At 44.0% G+C, this 19500-nt stretch overlaps 1 protein-coding gene and 1 pseudogene across 1 annotated transcript in view; one reads left to right on the top strand and one right to left on the bottom strand.

The window, feature by feature from the left end:
* Positions 1 to 19500, top strand: part of KIF5C (kinesin family member 5C) — a 164532-nt gene that overhangs the window by 32365 nt on the left and 112667 nt on the right. The gene's annotated exons all lie outside the window — the stretch shown is intronic.
* LOC125173498 (60S ribosomal protein L36-like) lies at positions 14917 to 15236 on the bottom strand (annotated as a pseudogene).

Here is a 19500-nt window from a genome sequence, read left to right as displayed (position 1 = left end):
TTTTTCACGTATCATAGTAATATAAAAGTTTCATTGAAAGTATATTTAAGGAAAAATGAATTGATTTAGAGGAAAATGCTACAATAAAAGTTTGTGGATGGTACAGGGCTGTGGCAAAAATTCTGATGGTGGCACAGAAATCCCTGAGTTGGGACACAGTGGTTGAGAGAGGGAAGAGGAACCAAAACTTTTCCCTGGAGAAGGCCAGTGTTCAGAAAGAAAAGACTAAGAGAGGTCAGAAGACACCCGGAGAATGCAGAACTCCAGGACAGATCCTCACAGAAGAGGAAGGTGGGCAGGAGGGCCAGATGCTTGCAGAGAGGGCAGTACAGCAGCGATGGGGGGAGGCAGTGGCATTGTTGACGGGACAACTGTGGGGTCTTTGCTGCCGCCGATTTAGCAAAAAGAATGGGTCAGGGGAAGGGAGCAGGGAATTTATTCTACTTTTTCCTGAGAAGCTTGGTACATGAGGACAGCACAATAAATTGAAGCAGAAACAAGGTGGATGGGAGGTTTTTTGTTTTTCAGAATAGGAAAAATGTGCACATGTTTTTAGCTAATGGAGGAGGAGCTGGCCTAGTCATGTGTGAGAGGAGATAGATGGAGCCAAGGTCAGCACTGTCCTAAGATGGAGGAGAGAAAGAACAAAGAGGAAAGAGCAAGGACAGAGGAGACAGCAGGACATCACCTCTTCTCCCACCAGGCGATTCTGCAAGTAAATTTTATCTAGTTCTTGATGTTTAAATAATTCAGCAGAGAAGGAGGGGGGAGAGCCAGCCCTAGTGCCTGGAGGGAAGCGAATGGCTGTGAAGGTGGAAACTGAGGGGATCAAAGCAAACCCTGACTCACTGATCTTTGGGAGGTCCTGGGGAGTGGAGGGGGTGTTCAGAACTGACATGCCTTACTGCAGGGAGGGGTGACACTTGCTGTGATATTGCTGGAAAACGGAAAATGAAGGTAGTAGCGTCTGAAGGCTTTCAAACCCATCGAAAGGGGATTAGCAGAAAAGCCACCTGATTCAGACCCTCTGGTGCTGTCTAGTGAGGCTCCTTTAATTAAGGAAGAACGGTAGAGAGAGTCGGTCTCTGAAGAGGTGCTTGTTGGTCTTTAGGGGGAAGTAGGAAGTCTCCTCCACTGATGTCACAGGGACCACCTTCTCCTCAAAGAGATGGCCTGTGAAGGACAGCCTGTTGTTGCCTCACTGAAGGCGTCAGCTCGCTGCTGGGAAGGTCTTGGGCTTCAGACACAGAGGTACTTACGCACCCGCATGTGGAACTGTGGGCATGGCATGGGCCCAGCTCACTGCACGATGACTGCGCCCCAAACTTTTCCTGTTAACCCGGAGGGCTGAGGGCGCTTCTCCTGAGATGCTGTGCCCACATGTTTGTGTCCCTGCCTAAGTCAGATCATGGAGCATGTGGGAGCCCAGTGACCACTGGAACCATGACTCATTTGGAACACATCTAATCCAGGGAGAAAAGGAAAGTCATTTTCTGTGTATGGCCCCAAGCCCAGACCTTCCTGACCACATACCCTGGCCTGTGGGCACCACTGGAAGTATCAGGGAAAGGAGGGTGGGGAGTTGACAGATGTGGAGCTGGCTTTTGTGGCTCAGCTGGCTCTTGTGGCAGGTGTAGAGAGCACAATCCCTCTTGTCTTACTGTGTGGCTCGGTGGCAGTTGAGTGGTTGGAGCCCTGAAGCATGTATGTGCCTGGGGCCGCTCAGCAGTCTCTCTTAGGGTGAAAGTGATGCCCTGCCATTTGGTTCATCTGCAGATCTACCTGGCGGTCTCCAGGCCAAAAGTCATTTGGCCTGTCCCTGTCTCAAATCTTTCCAACCTACTCAGTTCTTATTGCCACCATTTGCATTACAAGTTTTGGCTGGCCTGGCTTTTCTTCTATTTCAGCATTGCCCACAGTTACAGGAATGGAATTGATCTGTAATAGCATTCTGGTGTTTACCAGGCTGAAAATTAGACTTTTCAAAGCAGCTCAGATGATTTCTTGTGGAATCACTATGCATATATATTTTCCAACGAAATGCTTTGATGATGGAAGGGATAGGAAAGTCCCGGCTCCTTCCCTCCAGAGAATTGCCACTCAATTGGGGAAAAGACGTATATTATCAAAAAAAAGAAAATAACCGGGGTGCCTGGGTGGCTCAGTCGCTTACGTGTCTGACTTCGGCTCAGGTCATGATTTTGTGGTTCATGAGTTTGAGCCCCACGTGAGGCTCTGTGCTGAGAGCTCAGAGCCTGGAGCCTGCCTCAGATTCTGTGTCTCCCTCTTCCCTACTCATATTCTGTCTGTCTGTCTGTCTCTTTCTCTCTCTCTCAAAAATACAGATTAAAAAACAAAACAAAACAAAACAAAACAAAAAACAGACAAAAAAAGAAAATAACCAGAAAAAAAAAAAAAAAGACTTATCAGTGGGTGGGATTTTAAATGGTCTTTGAAGAAAGAGTAAGGTTAAGAGGAAGCATTTGTGGTTTGGCAAACAATTGTAGGGGACATCAGAGCTCCCCAGGGTCTAGCAAGACCCCACTGTCTGGACATTCCTTATCTTGTTCTTTATCCTCACCTGCCAGGTGGAGGGCGGAAGCCTTATCTTCTATCCTCAGGGAAGATGGAAGCAGCTGTCTCAGTTTATTTAAAAATATCCTGAATATGCTTTGATGAATCACCTTCCAAGATTCTTTTCCTCCAGACAAAGCTAGGTCCATCATCCAGTTTCTTATTTCTAACCCCTTAGTCATCTTAAAGACCACCCTGGCCTTAGTAGAACATGAGAGGCATGAAGAATTTGGGCCTTTGTTTTATCCCACATTTATTCTCTAGGTAACCTATACAAGTCATTTAACCCCCCCTTGGTCTTAGTTTCTCTAACTGTAAAATGGGTATCCCAAAATTATCTACTCCATGGTGTTGTCTGAGAATTCAGTGAGGTAATTTTTTTTTTTTTTTTTGAGAAAGATCTAGCACAAGTAGGGGAGGGGGCAGAAGAAGATGCAGAGAGAATCCCAAGCAGGCTCCACACTGTCAATGCAGAGCCTGATGTGGGGCTTGATCTCACGACCACAAGATAGTGACCTGAGCCAAAATCAAGAGTTGGATGCTCAACTGACTGAGCCTCCTAGGCTCTCCTCAATGAGGTAATTTTTGCAGTGCATGCCCTACTGTACCTGATTCCAGCAACCAGTAAGTGTTCTCTATTGCTACCGTTCCCCACATTATGCTTAGAATTGATCATACCTGTCTAGTGAGGTGCTGTGATTAATACTGCTAACATTCTGAAGGCTGCTTAAAATAGAGAAGGGTTACTTTGCCTGAGATTTTGCATTAAGGTTGACACATTTTTTTTTTATTAGATAGTCCTCATATAGATTAATGAAATGGAATGAATCTGTGAAGTTATCTACATAAGGAGGCCAATGTGGCATCAAAGCAATGAAGTCCCTGAAAATATCAGTCACATTTCTAGTGTCAATTTAACCCTAGCATTTATAGAGCTTTAAAGGACCAAAGGATGAAAAGCCACCTTTCTTCGCTGCTTCTTTGACTCCTCTATCGGACCGTGGACTTTTGGTGCTTGGGGAATGTGTCCATTTCACTCTTGGCCTTTTAGGGTCTGGCAGGTTGGCTGACATAAGGGACCACCAATAATTTATGTTAAAGAAATGAAAGTATTCTTACCTAGAAAATTTCGAAACAAGTAGGAGAAACCAAAGTTAAGGAGCAAAACTCTGAGTAGTTTCGGGAGTGGGTATCATCAACTCATGGTCACTGCAGCCACTGTGAAGTTCATTGTCTGTGCAGTGAAGTCTCTCTGGATTTCATACATGGTGTGGTTGAAGGGGCGTGGACATTGAGGTCGGACAGATCTGGACTCGACTGCGGATCTGTCACATAGTGGTTGAGTGATAGTCGGGAATCTCTTGTCCTGTCGTGTGGGAGTTTCGGCACCGTTTCCACGGGATTGTTGTGGGGATGAAAGATGTTGGCGTGAGCTGTTTAGTACCTTGGGCTCTCTCTTTGCCTTGATTTCTGGACCACTCAACGACTCCACAGTTGGCATACTTTACCGTGGAGGTCCTAAGAGGAGAGGCAGTCTCCGACGAGTGTCTTGAGAATAAGGATGAGTAGGCCTTTCTGGCTTGGCTGGCCTTGTTGGGTTGACCTGAGTAAGCAGTGTGCGGTCTGTGACTCTGGCACGGAGATCAGGACACTTGCAGGGGTCCTTCATGTGCTGCCTTGTCATCCTGTGACCTGGACCTACCACCTGGCTCTACTCGGATCCACCCTCCTCTTTCTGTCCTCATTGCCTGTTCCTTAGTCCAGGCTGCCCCCTGTCTTTCTGGACTTCTCAATGACCCCCAAAGTGGTCTTCCCATTTGTCTTCTTCCCTTCCCTCTCCAAACACCCAAGTCCACCCAGAGCAGCCAGGGTAATATTTTAAAAACAGAAGCCAGATCAGGCCATTCCTTTGCTTTAAAGTATATTACAAGGATGCACGACAGAGCATCAGCCTGGCTCTTCCCTCCTCACCTCATACTGCCTTGCTCTTTGCTCTCTCCAGATACACCTGCCCACTTTGCAACACACCCAGTGCTTCCTAACTCAAAGTGGCCCTTTTTAGGTCACCTCTCTTGGCACACTCTGCCCCTGGCTCTTCCTGTGGCTGGCGGAACTCCAAGTCTGCGCTCCGCTATTACATGCTCAGAACCGTCCTCCCTGACCCTCTTCATGTCCATCACATCACAACACTAGCAGAAATGACCTTTGTTATGATTTGATTTGGTTGCTTATTACCTGTCTCCTCCCACTCTGTTAGAATGAAAGCTCCATCGAAACAGAAGCCGTGTCTCATCACTGCTGTGTTCCTGGTGTCCACAACAATGCCTGGCACATGAAGGGTTCTAGCAATATTTGTTGAATAAAGCAGTAAGAGAAACTCTAAATCTGTAAGAATATAAAGAGTACATTTATCAGATTGGGCACCGAGTGAGTGTTGAATTACTGTATTATACACCTGAAACTAATATCACACTATATGTTAACTGTACTGGAATTAAAATTAAAAACTTTAAAAAGAATCTATGAAATCTGTTCCACTGTGTGGAGGAGAGGGCTGATTATGCCAGTGTTTAGGAGGTTGTGGTAAAATTTAATGGGATCTGAGAGGAAACTCTCATGCTCACACATACAGGGAAGAAAATGACAGGAATCACCTTTGATGCAGAAACATTGCTCAATTGCGACAGCATCTGGATGCATTGGATCCTTGTGGTCAGGAGTGTGATGGCAGGAAATCATGACATTTGAGATCAGATCCTCCTGCCTCTGCTGATTATGAGCTGCTGACTGTTACTTGCTATCCTGTTTTCTTACTTCTCCACATATAAAATGGGGACAATAATGCAAGCAGCATTGCTATGGAGATTAGCGGTAGTCTGTGTCTGGCACTCTTCAATAAACGGAACTTTTATTTTACAGTGGAAATTTTCAAAATACTATTAAGTCATGGCATCAGAAGTCCAATTTAATTAAACAACTAAATTGATTAAATAATTAAATAAGTGCTTTCAATGATTATCATAAATGCTGCAGAGAATCCAAAGATGGGTTAGGTAGAAAACATGTCCTAAATAAATAAATAACTGAATAACTAAAAATAAATGACTAAATAACTAAAAATTAAATAAATAAAAGGGTAAGATAAGTTGTAATGTTAATAGCAAATCCATGTACAATGCTTTATGATTTGTAGAGTGAGTTTTGCCTGCCTCTTTAGAAAAGAATAGCATTAAAAAAATAAAAAAAATACCATTTTATAGACTTTATTTTATTTTTTTTATTAAATTTTTTTTTAGTTTTTGGTTTTATTTATTTTTGAGAGACAGACAGAGAGTGAGTGGTGGAGGGGCAGAGAGAGAGGGAGACACAGAATCCGAAGCAGGCTCCGGGCTCTGAGCTGTGAACACAGGGCCTGACACAGGGATCGAACTCACGGATAGCAAGATCATGACCTGAGCTGAGGTCAGACGCTTAACCAGCTGAGCCACCCAGGCACCCCTGACTTTATTTTATTTTTTGAGTAATCTCTATGCCCAACGTGCAGCTCACACTCACGACCCTGAGATCAAGAGTCACATGCTCTACTGACTGAGCCGGCCAGGCACCCCTTGTATGCTTTTTATTAATTGGTTCCCACTTCTACCACATGAAGCAAATGTAATATGGGCTTCCTGACCCTTTGCAAATCAGGGACCTCTCTGAACCTGACTTTGCCAGTAATAAAATGCGAGGAGTGGTAGTTACATTAGAGAGTAGTTGTGATGACCCCTCAAAAGTGTAGGGTCTGGCAGAAGAGTCACTCTCTTGCCCCAATCTCTGATCCTGGATCCTGTTTTCTTTCTGTAACATGCTGCTTCCAGATGACTGTAATATGAAGTACTTTGTGTCAGAGTCCTCCTGGAAGGGTATCAAAGTGCCATAGAAGTTCGGAGAACAAGAGAAAGAGAGAGAAATGACATCTATTTGAGAGGCTCAAGAAAAACCTTTATCTTGGAAGAGATAACACTTGGTATGAGTCTTAAAGATCAGGTAGTGTTTTGACAGATAACAAGGTGAAGGTAACAATGTGCCATTTCAGTTAAAAGGAGCTGTTAGAGCGGTGAGGTGGGTGCATGGAAGTTGCTGCAAGCACATTGCTTGAGTGTCAGGTAGGGAAGGATTCACCTGGGTGGAACGGTAGGTTCTGCGTTATGGACAGCACCTAACTAGAGGGTGCATGTACAGTAGGGCATCCTAGCAATTGATCACCATCTTTTAGGAATTGGGTCAAAGCCAGATGGATTTGGCAAAGGATACAGAATAGAGGTAGAGGAGATAAGCAGACCACCTACAAAGCTCTCACACAAGTCTGGGTAAAAAGTAATAATGGTAGTTGAGATACCAAGCAAGAGATAGACCAAATAAATGAACCACCACTCTGGCAGTGACTGGGTGATTGTGGTGAGGGAGAGCTGTGGGCAAAATGGCTTGAGCTTTTCAGCCTAGATGACTGGGGAGAGTGATAGACATAAGTGGGTCAAGGCAAAGAGGAGGAGGAGGAGTAAGAAGAAGGCAGTGGGCTCCTTCTTCAACATATGTTGTTTAGGGTATTTGGGGACATCCAGTTGGAGGTTTTAATCAGACAGTTGGTAACAGGGTTTTGGGACTCAGGGTTAGAGATAGACTTTTGAGTCTTCTGCCCACAGCTTATGGCTGAACTATAGTAGTGTTTGAGCTCTCCCATGGGGGTGAGCACAGAAGAGGAGGGTTCAAAGGAGAGACGAGGCTCAGTAAGAGAGCTGGTCGGTTCTTTATTTGGAGTTGGTAACAAGCAGAACTGGTGTCAGGCGGAGAAGGAAGCATCAAAAGAGGGAGGAGGCTGAGCAGAGCATGAAGCTTGGGGAGACAGCAGATCAGAGTTTCAACAGGAGGGGCAGGTGCGTCGCTTTAAATGGTTTTTACATGTTGAGGACATTGTGGGGTCTCAAAGGTCTTAGAGATTTGATGATTAAGAGCCTTTGGAGCCCTTTAAGAAAGCAGCTGAATGAGGGCAAAAATTGGATGTAGGGTGGAGAGGCAAGACCGACTTCCAGAAGGCAGAGAGAGGCAATAGTTTGAGGAAGGAGAAAGAAGAAAAAATTAATAGAAGAAGAGAACATGGCCTCCTTCCTTTTCCTAAAACAGGGTCATGAAGAGGGAGATATTGAAAGGAAACATAGGGTGAGCATGGATGAACACGGGGTTCCCTTCTCAAGGGAGAAGGTACCAGTAATCAGCTCTTTAGATAATGAGTGTGGGTGCCTATTAAACAATTATTACCCTGGATAGTTGAGCCAAAGCTGCTTGAAGTAATCGTTTTAAACAGTTTTTTGCTGGTCCATCCTAGCCTGGCTGTGAAGGAGGTGACATTTGGCTTTGCTGCCGTGTCCCCGTCATGCTGATTTTCCCTGGTTGGCCCGGGGAATTTCTCCCCCCAAAACGGACACACACACACACTCAGGAATGAACAATTGGTTTACCTGGGTTCTGTTAACTAATGTATCTGATAAGCTATGTGCTGCTCCTGGCAGCAGACAAGAGCTATTTCTGATGAGTTAGCCTTCTGGAACCATAGTCTCTTTTGCTGTCTAATCCACTAAATGTTCACGTGGCGGAACCTCAAGTCAGGAAGGAGGGGCAGGGCAGGAAGAAGTGTGGGGAGATTTTGCTCTTCCGATTTTACCTTGGTTGTGGCCACGTGGCCCTTCTAGTCACTGAAAAATATGCTGCCCTGTCCTCCAAGTAAAACTTAAACATCTTTTAAAAGATACAAAGCTTCTGTGTCAGCTACAATTAAAAGCTTCTTTTAGAGTTTCTGATAACTCAATTGTGGCTGAACTCAAGAACAACAGATCTTAAAAAACATATGTTTTTTTGGTGCCCTAAGTACTTCACCTGTCAGTTGGGTGGTCATCTCTGCCTCTATGGACCAACATTTGGTTCTCCTGGATGAGGAGAGAGTCTCTTTGGACTGGGATGCATGAGCCTATGTGTGCTGAGTTCCAGCCCATGCATCCTAGACTGAGCTGGCTGGTGAAGACCTATTCAGAGTTGGTATCAGAAGCCCCCCCCCCTTTTTTTGGTGCCGATGTGCGCTCAGCCAATGGAGGTGGCACCTTGGACACTAATTGTGACATAGCTACCCTGAACTTAATGACTATTGCTGGCTGAGTTATACTGCATCATGTTCTAAACCCAATTGCACAGAATTCTTAGAAAATCTATGGTTGAGAGATAAAATATGTTCTTGGAGGATCAATGATGAGATGCAATATGGTGTTATGGGTAGAAGGCTTGGCTGGGAACCAGAAATTCTGGATCCTACTCTCAGCTCAAATCGTTGCCTTCTACATGCTCATGAGAAGTTATTCTCTATTCCCAGAAAGGAAAGCTAATATTCCCACCCACTCTCTAAAATCATGAGATACAAATGGAGACTAGGGATCTGAACATAGCATAAGAGCAACATTGCTCTCCAATACATTTGGAAATTATAATTATATAAGCTGTTTCTGGAGAGTGAAAACAATTAATAGAATATCAGTTCTATTTGCAATAAATATTTTCAGTGCGTGTTTATCAGAAGCCTCTGTATGTACCATACCCAGCCAAGTGCAAGCCTGGGCAAAAGTTTTTCTATTTCACATTTTAGCTAAAGGGAAGAAACTTTGCATGTGCCACCATGTGGCTTCCATGTTGGAGGTGCCACCATGAGTCTTGGCACAACTGGGAGAGGTTTGCAGAGTGGCAATTTGACTGGATTGCACAGGGCTCTGCCAGGAAGCTGCCACCAGGGTGATACGCCCCAGAGAGAGCGCTCAGGGTTTTCTTTGCTATCTTCTATTTGGCAAAAGAAATCCTACATTCTACCTTCAGTGGAGCAGCTTTAATACCCTCTTTCCTCCAGTGAGGAAAGTTTGATATTTTTTTTTCCAGACTTCATTTGGCAGAAAACCAGATCTGAAAAAACTATAGCAATTTTTACTCATTTCTTGTAAGTATATAAAACATTGAACTCATGCCAGTTTAAAGTTTACCCCCTCTTGTGCTATATGTGGTCAAGACAGAAGCTGATCTTATGGGGAAAATCCCAGGATGTTTGTGCTGCCCATTATTATTTCACATTAGAGTTGGAAAGATCCAATCTTTAACTTTACTTAGAGAGGAGGAGGCCCAGAAAAATGGGCAAATTGTTTAAGATCACAAAGTATGTAAGGGGCAAAGTCCTGATCCAGAACCAGTTCCCCTGACTCAATCTAGTAATCCCTGCATCTTGGCAGATTAGGGTACAGAGCAATTAAATGGAGAAGACTGGGGGTGGGGGGAAGGTCGTTATATTTTGAGACGAAATGAAAATCACATATAAATAAGAATCTTAGCTTTGCAACACAGATTCCATTAATTTCTTTAACAGAAGTAATACTTCTGTCTTCATTTTGCCTGTTAGTCGGGCAATAATTCTGAATTTCTTCATTATCACTTGGGCAGTTCCCTTTCCCAGAGTGTTTTTTCCATAGCTGTCTGTGATCCTGACAGTGCTTGTGTGTCCATGCAGTGGGACTTTTGGCAGAAAAGAAAGGATTTTAGCCTGGTTTCCTGCAGGAAGAAGGCTTACAAGATTCATTCTTGTGTGTTGCCTTTGTTCATTCTTGAGACGTGGTTGGCATCACCTTGGCAACTCAGTAGAAGCCAATCATTGCTCCGTCGGTTTCATTACAGCCTCTCCTGGGAGCAGCCTTGGCTTTGGCCGGAACTGGCACCAGCTGCCTTCCTTGGGGCACAGAGCCAGTGTGGGGAAGGGGATGGGAATGTCTGGGGCTGACACTGGCTTAGTATTTATATCTCCAGTCATAGAGTTCTCCCAGCGTAGATAGGGGCAGGCGGCAGAGTGGGGAGGAGAACATGGAGGTCTTCATTGTGAGACCACGTCTGTACATTGGCAGATTCGTGGACCCTGGACAGGATATCACAGTGTTGGGATAAGCGGATAGTCACTGCCAGGTATGGGGTGGTTTGCCCCAAGGTGCACAGTGGAACTTTTTTCTGCTTTGGGAATTTGCAGCCCAGTTCCAGATAAATGGGAAGATAGGTGGTGGGGTAAAGAGGAGTAAAGGGATACAGGAACAGACAGGCAACTCCACGACTGCTGAAATCTTGGAGGTGGGGGATGAGAATGGTCAGTAACAAGGAAAGTTTCTGACACACTGGAGAAATACAGTAAGTATGGATTCCCTCCACCCTCCCACCCCCAGCACTATTTCATGGTGTCCTGGCACCTGACCTCCTTGTTGCTCATCTGTCAGGCATTGGTCAGCAGCAGCAGCAGCAGCAGACTTTTAGTGAGCACCTACCCTGTACCGTCATGTATAAATTTTTTTTTAATGTTTGTTTATTTTTCACAGAGAGAGAGAGAGAGAGAGAGCATGGGCAGGGGAGGGGCAGAGAGGGAGATACACAGAATCCAAAGCAGGCTCCAGGCTCTGAGCCATCAGCACAGAGCCCAACATGGGGCTCGAACTCACAGACTGCGAGATCATGACCTGAGCCGAAGTAGGACGCTCAACCGACTGAACCACCAGGCGCCCCTGTACCGTCATGTATAAAGCACTCTACTAGGCCATGGCCTTCATGAGGGTGTAGTGCTCCTTTGTGTAAATTAGAAATTGGTAATCCTCTGGGCAGAGGTGGCTCCATGGGCCCAAAGCCTGGCAAGTGACCAGCACTCTTTTGTGAAGAAAAAGGCACTCTTCCCGCCGCTCCCCCCCCCCCACCTCAGAACAAGGTCCTAAGCCCACAGCTTGTGGAATTTTAACAAAGATTTCTATCAAAGATTTCAATTTCCATTCACCCCCTTGTCTGGATATCGACCAAATGTGATGGCTCCGTGGTTGGCAGCGATGCAACACATTCAGAATCTCTTAGGACCTAGTGAATGAAAGAGCAAAATGTCTAGGATTTTATCTTACTTTGGGCTTTCCTAAAGCAGGCACTAAGACAGGGATTCAATTGCAGGTTTCTTTGGGAGGTGAATCCAAGAAACACTGAAGAAGAATGGAGAAACGAGACAGGGAACTGTAAGAAACCAATATAGGGTGTGTCATGCAAGTTAGCACCGTGGGCAAGGGGGTTTCATTACAACGGGGAGCTCTGAGAGCCAGTTTGGAATACGTGTCTCCAGGTTTCCCCCTCCACTTCCACCTCTGGGCAGGGGAGCTAAAGTATTTACTCCACCTCCTATCAGTCATTGGTGAGACCTGCTGGGTTGGTGCTGGGATGGTCCTTCTGGTGTGCATCAGGTGACAGAGAGGGCTGAGGCAGCCAGAGAAGCAGAGGCTGAAGGTCAGGCCAGCCCGCATGGAAATGGTAAAGATGGTGAGGATATGGTCAGGACCCTGGGAGCATCTGCTTCATGTTTACAGTTGGCGTTATCACAGAAGTTTCTGGAGGGCTCCAAAGCTGTAATAGCAGAGCTGATGAGTCTATGAGTGCCTGCACAAGACATAGCTCCTCATCTTTCCTAAATAGGCTTTATAGCTGAACATCAAAATTTCATTTATTTTTAGAGTACAGAGGATAGCCTTGGGACAGAGTTAGTTTTGCTAGGACCCTCAGAAATTAAAGGTCTCATGGAGCTGAGCTTATGGGTGGCAGACCTGGGGCCTGGAGTTGCATGAGGTGTGATTTGGCATTAGGGTGTTGTAGGGTCATCAGGATGGCAAGTCTCTGAGCTGGTACATTGTGAGTGATTGTTGCTTATCAGCATCCTTTCCTTTAAAGGGTCACTCCTCGCTAAGTTTGGTGTAATGCAAATGCCTGGTACACATTGGTCGAAACTTTTTATTACAGAATAGCACTGACCATGACTTGAGCACCTTCTAGAATATCAGTCATACGGTAGGTCCTTTATTCTCCGGAACATATCTAATTTTCGCAATCCTGAATTCTGGATCTTATTGGCTCCATTTTAATGATGAGGAAACTGAGCTTCAGAGACAGGGGGTTAAGCCATGTTTATGTGAATTCATTTATCCCATGTATTGGTAGGCTGCCTTCCCTGGACAACACTCAGTATTAACTAGTGGAGTGAGGAGCACAGAAACCCTATCATAATACCTTTAAATGTCCTCTCTTCCTAGTAAACTGTTCTTTTTCTTAAAGCACATGGATATGTATAATTTTTGTTTCCCTATGAGATGATTTCCCACTCAGGACGACTTTGTAAATGTTAAGTACACAACAGTGTATTACAATGCCTGGAAACATCTCTGTATCCATAATATATGTTGAAATAAATTTTACAATATGTTAAGCATCAATGAAAAAACTCCTGAGATAAAAATCAACATCACAAAGAAATACTACTGCATACTCACTAGGCTGTTATAATAAAGAAGACAAGACAGTAACAAGTGATGGCAAGGATGTGGAGCAAGCGGAACCCTCATCCACTGCTGGTGGGAATGTAAAATGGTGCAGCTGCTATGGAAAACAATTTGTTAGTCCCCCCAAAAGTGAACTCACATAAAGTTACTGTCTGACCTAGAAATTCCACTCCTGGGTATGTGAAATGAAAGGAGAAATGAAAACATATGTCCACATAAAAAGTTGTATATGGATGTTCATAGCAGTATTCGTAATAGCCCCAAGATAGAAACAACCCAAACGTCCATCCTACTGATGAATGGATACATAAAATGTGGCAAATCCATGCAATAGAATATTATTTGGTCATGAAAGGGAATAAAGTAACGATTTGTGCTACAATATAGACGAACCTTAAAAACATACTAAGTGAAAGAAAATGTTAATCACAAAAGCTACATATTTATGCTTCTATTTGTATGAAATATCTAAAACAGGCAAAGCTGTAAAGACACAAAGTAGATCAGTAGGATGGGGAGTACAGAATTTCCTTTTGGGGTGATGAAAGGAATGTTCTGCAATTAGATAGTGGTGATGATTGTCCAATCTTGTGAATATTCCAAGAATGTGCCCTTTTATTAGAGGGGCGAATTTTATGGTATGTGAATTATATTTCAATAAACAATACAAAACAAAACTTGTTTTGGCAGGATATTTGTGTTGATAAAAAATGAGTATCAACATTAACCCCAGGACTTCTTTCTATTTAGGTAATGTTTTGGAAACATTCTTTCAGGTTGTTGCCAAAGCCCTTCATAGTCCATGAGTTTATTTTATTCAATTCCTTCTTGTGCAAACTAATATAATGTTTTAGTGATGTCTTAACTTTGAACACCTTTGGAGTCCTTCAAGTCAGGACAAATCCACACAACTTTTAGGAAGGAAGCACATCGATCTTTCTCCTTTCCTCTGAGATGAGAGAAAAGAGAGTAAGACAATGAACACAGCTCCCAAAATGAAACAAAGCTGGGATGTCGATGTAGGCAGGTCTCTCCAGCCTTGGTCTGTCTTATTCTGGAGGATGGTGTCAGGTCTAATGCTTCAGGGTGCAGATTTAAATCAATATAAGGACACAACATTCCGACAATCGGAGCCAGTTGGGTTTCAAGCAGTTCATCGTTGCCCATGAAGGCTTGTGGAGACAGACCAAAGCTGCTCATTGAGAGGAGGCTGATGGGCTGACTGCAAGGTCATATTAACTCTGAGAGGCCATGATTCTGGTTCCCCTGCTGTATTGCTCCAGTTCTTACAGCAGTGACTCTTTGCTCAAGGAACCATCATCAGCTGTGTATTTGGAAATAATTTAGAATTGGTTGGGAAGAAAGCAGGAAAAACAAAGCACCAGAGGCTGATGCTTGTTGTTTGCTTGATTTTCAGAGAGAGCAGTTGATTCTAAAGCCAGAACTTTTAGAGCACTAGGTACGGAGCCAGGAGGTCTGGGTTCTGGGCACAGATCTGCTACCTAACCTAATTGGCTGGGTGACCTACTGCAAGTTGTCTATTCTGTCCTGACCTAGAACTTGTTTATTTGTAAAACACAGCGTTGAGTTGGGCTGACCTTGAAGGACCTTTAGGCTCTGAAAAATTCTGGGATTTTTCTCAATAACTTCGACTTTTCATAGCAAGTCTCACACCTGCCTTTTCCTTGGTTCTGGTTGGCCTTTGCCTGTTTCCTCCCCCCCCCTCCCCCCCCTCCGCCGGCATATATGGACTATTTAATTATGATTAAAAAACCATTTCCAGTACTGCTCGGTTGTTCTGTCTCTGTGTGCACCACCATGACCCTCACCACTGTGCCCTGGAAGGATGTTGGCAGGAGGGGGTCAAATGCCCCAAGTTCCAAAAAAGGCTTATTACATAGGGGGCTGGGGGGAACATGGGGGGAAAGTGGGGCAAAGAGGGTTAGTCCTTCTTGGCTGCCACTTTCCTCGTGGCTGCAGGACATTGCTTAGCTCTTCTCTCTTCCTCTTGGCCTGGATGTGTATCCACACCCTTTTCTTGATGAACTTGAGCACGCACTTGTCCTTGGAGACCTTGAGCAGTTCCATGGCATGCTTCTCACATGGGGCAAAAAGCCACACACCTCTCGGATCATGTGCCACATGAATTTGGTGTGCTTGGGGAGGCACCTGCGGCGGTTCGCAGTGCCTTGGCTTGTTTGCGTTCTCCGTTGCTTTGTGGCCCTTGTTGAAGCCCACAGCCATAGGGTAGCTCAGAGCCATGCTGCTGCTCCTTAGTGGCTCCCGTGGCGGAAGGCCTTTGCCTGTTCTTAATTCCTTTTGTTGCCGGGAAGGCTTGCCATGTGCATGGCCACCATTTTTCTTGCCAGTCTTGCCCTTCTTCCCTGATCTTAAGCTGCCATTCTTTCCTCTGTGGTTTCATGTCAGTCCCACCTTCATGGTTAACACTTTCTTGACTACTGTAGGCTATAGAAGGAGACTCTGACTTTTGTTGCTGTATGAATCACTTTGCTGCCATCTTTCACATTAGTCCTAAGCATCTGCTGTTTGTGTGTCTCCTGCTTTTCCAGTAAGTCATAAGCTACTTAGGAAAGCAGCATGGTGTTGCAATCAAGGACTTAAAGGTATTTCCCCAAAGTAGCGGAGCTGATAAAGTGACTGGGCCTTAGTTTTCCAGTTTGTGGCATGGGGATAGTAATACCTACCTCATGGAGTTAGTATGAGAATTCAATGAGATAAAACAGAAAAGGGTTTGGATCATGGTGGTTGGTGATGGTGCAGGTGGACAGTAGTGAGAATGTGGCTGAAAGAACTTGCCATCTCCTGTACTTTCAGGAAAGAAGTCATGTGAACACCCGGGAGAGAGACTGTAGTGATTGTTCTCAGGAATCCGTTCCTCTTCCTAATATTCCTCAGTGTCTGAAGATAATTCCACAGAGTGAGTGTAAATCTTGCTGTGGAAATTTAAAGTTTTTTTTTCCTATTTTTTTTTTCTTAGTGAAGATAGAGAAAAATCCTTCAAATTATTGGGCACCTTTGGTCACAAACTCTTGGCTAGTCTTAGAGATTGTTATGAGATTACTTCTCGAATGATCTCTTCTTGGGTAATTAATTTCAGTTTCCTTAACATCCCTCCTGGTGCCCATCTTCTAAATGTTTAACTGGGTCTTTTGCTTTCCTCCGTCTCCCAGAGTAATATTCCTTTCAAGGCTGGGGAATGGTTGTTGGGTAACGGGTCAAATGAATTAATAGGCAGGACATATGGTTCACAGACACTTTGCTCTCAACAACTTGATAGGAAGTGGTTTGATTGTTGTTGTTGTTTTTTAATTTGAACTATAAAAATATAAGAACCATCTGCTGTTATTTTTTGCATGTGATCCCTGTAAGTTATTTAGTTAGATTGCTCCTATGCAATTAGCTGCTCTACATGGAGGCTTTCATGGCAAAGCTGGATTATTTCATTTTCGGTTGTAATGTATATGGAGTGCATGTGTTTCCCACCCAGACTCCTTTCATAAATTGCAGCAGGTTTGCCTACATGCGGTGAACTCTTGGGATTTATATGGCTTCTGTCTTAGCCACTTAAATGCTTTAATTGTAATGATCCTTTTGATTGGTTGAGAATAGGTTACATACTAATTGCCATGGAGCAAACCAAATAAGGTAATGTGATAGAAAGTGATGCCAGGGTGGGGGTGGGGCTGCTGTACGTAGGAGCATGGTAGTCCTCGAAGGAGGAGAAATTGGAGTTGATACCTGAAGGGTGATAAAGAGACTGTCAAATGAAGATCTCTGGTGAGCCCAATGAAGGTCTGCAGTGAGAAGGTTCGAAGGGAAAGGAAGTGAAGAGCAAAGGCTCTGAGCCATGGAATATGCTGAGGACTAAGCTGAGGAATAAAGAATTCCAGTGGGCCACACTATTGTGAGATGGAGGAGAATGCAGTGTGAAGAAGGTCTAGTCTAATAGAAGCATTTTTAAGGGAGGATTTGATATCATCTGATTTATAGTTCTAGAAAGCTCACTCAGCTAAATGGAAATTGGATCGTTAGGAGCAAGAATGGAGTCAGGGAGACCAGTGAGGAGACTATAGCTGTTGTCCTGATGAGAAACCATGGTGGTTTGGGCTAAGGTTGTGTGGCATAGATGATAGATAGACTTTGGATATATTTGGGATATGGAATCTATGGGACGTACCTGATGAATTTGGTCTTTTCCTCAGATATGGAAGGCTCGATTTCATTTTTGGTCAGTTAAGTTTGAAGTGGCTAATGGAATCTAAGTGGTTTAAATGTCTAGCGGGTGACTGAATATATGAATTTGGAGCTTACATGAGATTTGAAAGCTGAAGTGTTCATTTAGATCATGTGAAAGTCAAGAATGTAGACAGAGAGGTTGCTGAGAGCTGAGTCCAGGATACACCATCATTTAGAAGTCTGGAAGAGACACAAACAAGGGACACTGGCAGAGAGTAGCCAGAGAGGTGGGAGAACCTCCCGTGAATAGGTGCCTGGAAAGGAAAGCATCTCCAGGAGTACTTGGTGCCCTCATCATTCAGTTTCAAGTGCTAGCACTTAACACTCCTATTAAAATGTTAATTGAAAAATGTACTCTGTAGCTGAACTAAAACATTTAGTGACAGCTAGAGCAGGGTGGGCCCAACATCTGTCCACAGAAACCCTCAGCAACAGTGGGATCAGAAACAAGGAGACTCTTGTCTCCTAGGGGCTGTGGGAGATGGGGCTTTGCTGAAGTCTCCATCAGGGGTTGTGAGATTTTCATACCATTGCCAATGCAGCAAAGCATTAATTTGTTTGTTGTTGTTGTTTAATGGCAGTTGTATATATAGCTCGCATGGCTATGCCACAAATCAGTTCTTTGAAAATAATCAGTAACTAAATTTTAATTCTATATTTTAATTTCAAGACTCTAAGGTTCACTTAAAATAAAAGCCTGCATAGCCAACTCAGTGTATGAAAAGACAAAAATACTTCTGTTTTTAACTTCTTTATATTCTAGTCCTTACCAGAAGTCTCAAAACAAATCATTTTCTAAATTTTATCTTTTCTTGAAGGCAGTTTGGGAGTTAACTTCAGCTTATGGAAAATTGTTGTATTATCTGTTTGTCATCTGATAAATGATATTATTTAAATGAGGAGTGGCAATTTCTTGCTTTCTACCTCTCTTAAAGTGAATGTATAATGCACTCCAACAAACATTTTAAATTGAAGGGCAAAGTTGGGGAGTCCTATTTTTTTGTACCATTTATATAAAAATAGGTCATTTTTCCAGCTGCAGTAGGTGCATTTTCTCCAAAACCTAAAGCTGATCGTTCTGGAAACAAGATGGTTTATATTGGTGATTCTCATCAAGTTTGGAGTAATAGTGGATTTGTTTGAAATATAAGCAAAGTTACAATTTCTTTTAAGAAGTTTTAGTTGGTGACAAATACTTAGGCAAACTCTATGAGTGTTTGTTCTAACCTTTTACCTTACTGACATTTAGTTAATTTTATGAATAGATAAAGCTAAGAAGAATGTAGTGGACTGATAGTTGGCAATTGTTCACCAAGGAGGAATATTCTCTTGGTTTTCCAAACCAAATACTTGGTTCACTTAAGGAATGAGACTTGGCTAGGAACAAAACATCAGAAAATAACCCCTTTCCATAATTTTAACAAAATGACTGGCTCTGTTGCTTGTATAAAACAATATTTTGGGCACAGTTGGCACAGTTGGTAGGGCATCCAGCATTGGCTTGGGTTATGATTTCGCAGTTCATGAGTGGAAGCCCCACGTCAGGCTCCACTGCTGTCAGTGCAGAGCCCGCTTCAGATCTTCTGTTCCTCTCTCTCTGACCCTCTCCTGCTTGTGCTCTCTCAAAAATAAATAAACTTAAAAAAAAAAACAAAAAAACCCCTCTACAATATTTTATGGCACCTCAAAATTCTCCATTTCTTCTAAGACCAAACAGGAGGTAGCTCATTTACCTGGTTGACTCAATTCCAGTTTCAAAGACTAAAAGCTCAAGCATAACGCCTGAAGCATAGGACCTTACCTATGTGTAGTACTACCCATGGTCGTAAAAGAGTACAATGCTAAGCCAGCTGGCAGCTGTAAACTTTTGTGTGAAGGTTACAGGATGTAACAAGCCTTGTCCTTGAGTCTCTCATGAGCAGTTATCTTTTTGAGGCACTGGACTGTCCTGGGGTAAAGGTTCCTGGTGTCCAAGCCACACGTAGGAGGTACAGGGTGGGAGTGAAGGAGACTCTGAGCTCCCCTCCCTCCTTCCCTTCTCCTGCCCTCCCTTCCACCACGTGGGACATGAAGATCTACATGGGTAGATCATGCTGTGGGAAAGGGCAGGGGGAGGGCCACCCCTTGCCTGGGCGGTGATGGTGGGAAGAAGGTTCTCCCCAGGAGGAGGCTGTGTCTTCTTAGCCACTAGCTTCCCCACTCCTCAGTCACTGGCATGTGAGTGTCCAGTGACTCCCTGGTGAATGTTGAGTGGTCCGGGGTCAGGGCT

The sequence above is a fragment of the Prionailurus viverrinus genome, chromosome C1, assembly GCF_022837055.1.
Source record: "Prionailurus viverrinus isolate Anna chromosome C1, UM_Priviv_1.0, whole genome shotgun sequence".
Classification (NCBI taxonomy): domain Eukaryota; kingdom Metazoa; phylum Chordata; class Mammalia; order Carnivora; family Felidae; genus Prionailurus; species Prionailurus viverrinus.
The sequence above is the reverse complement of the archived record's forward strand: the minus strand, read 5'-3'. Positions and strand labels throughout refer to the sequence as shown.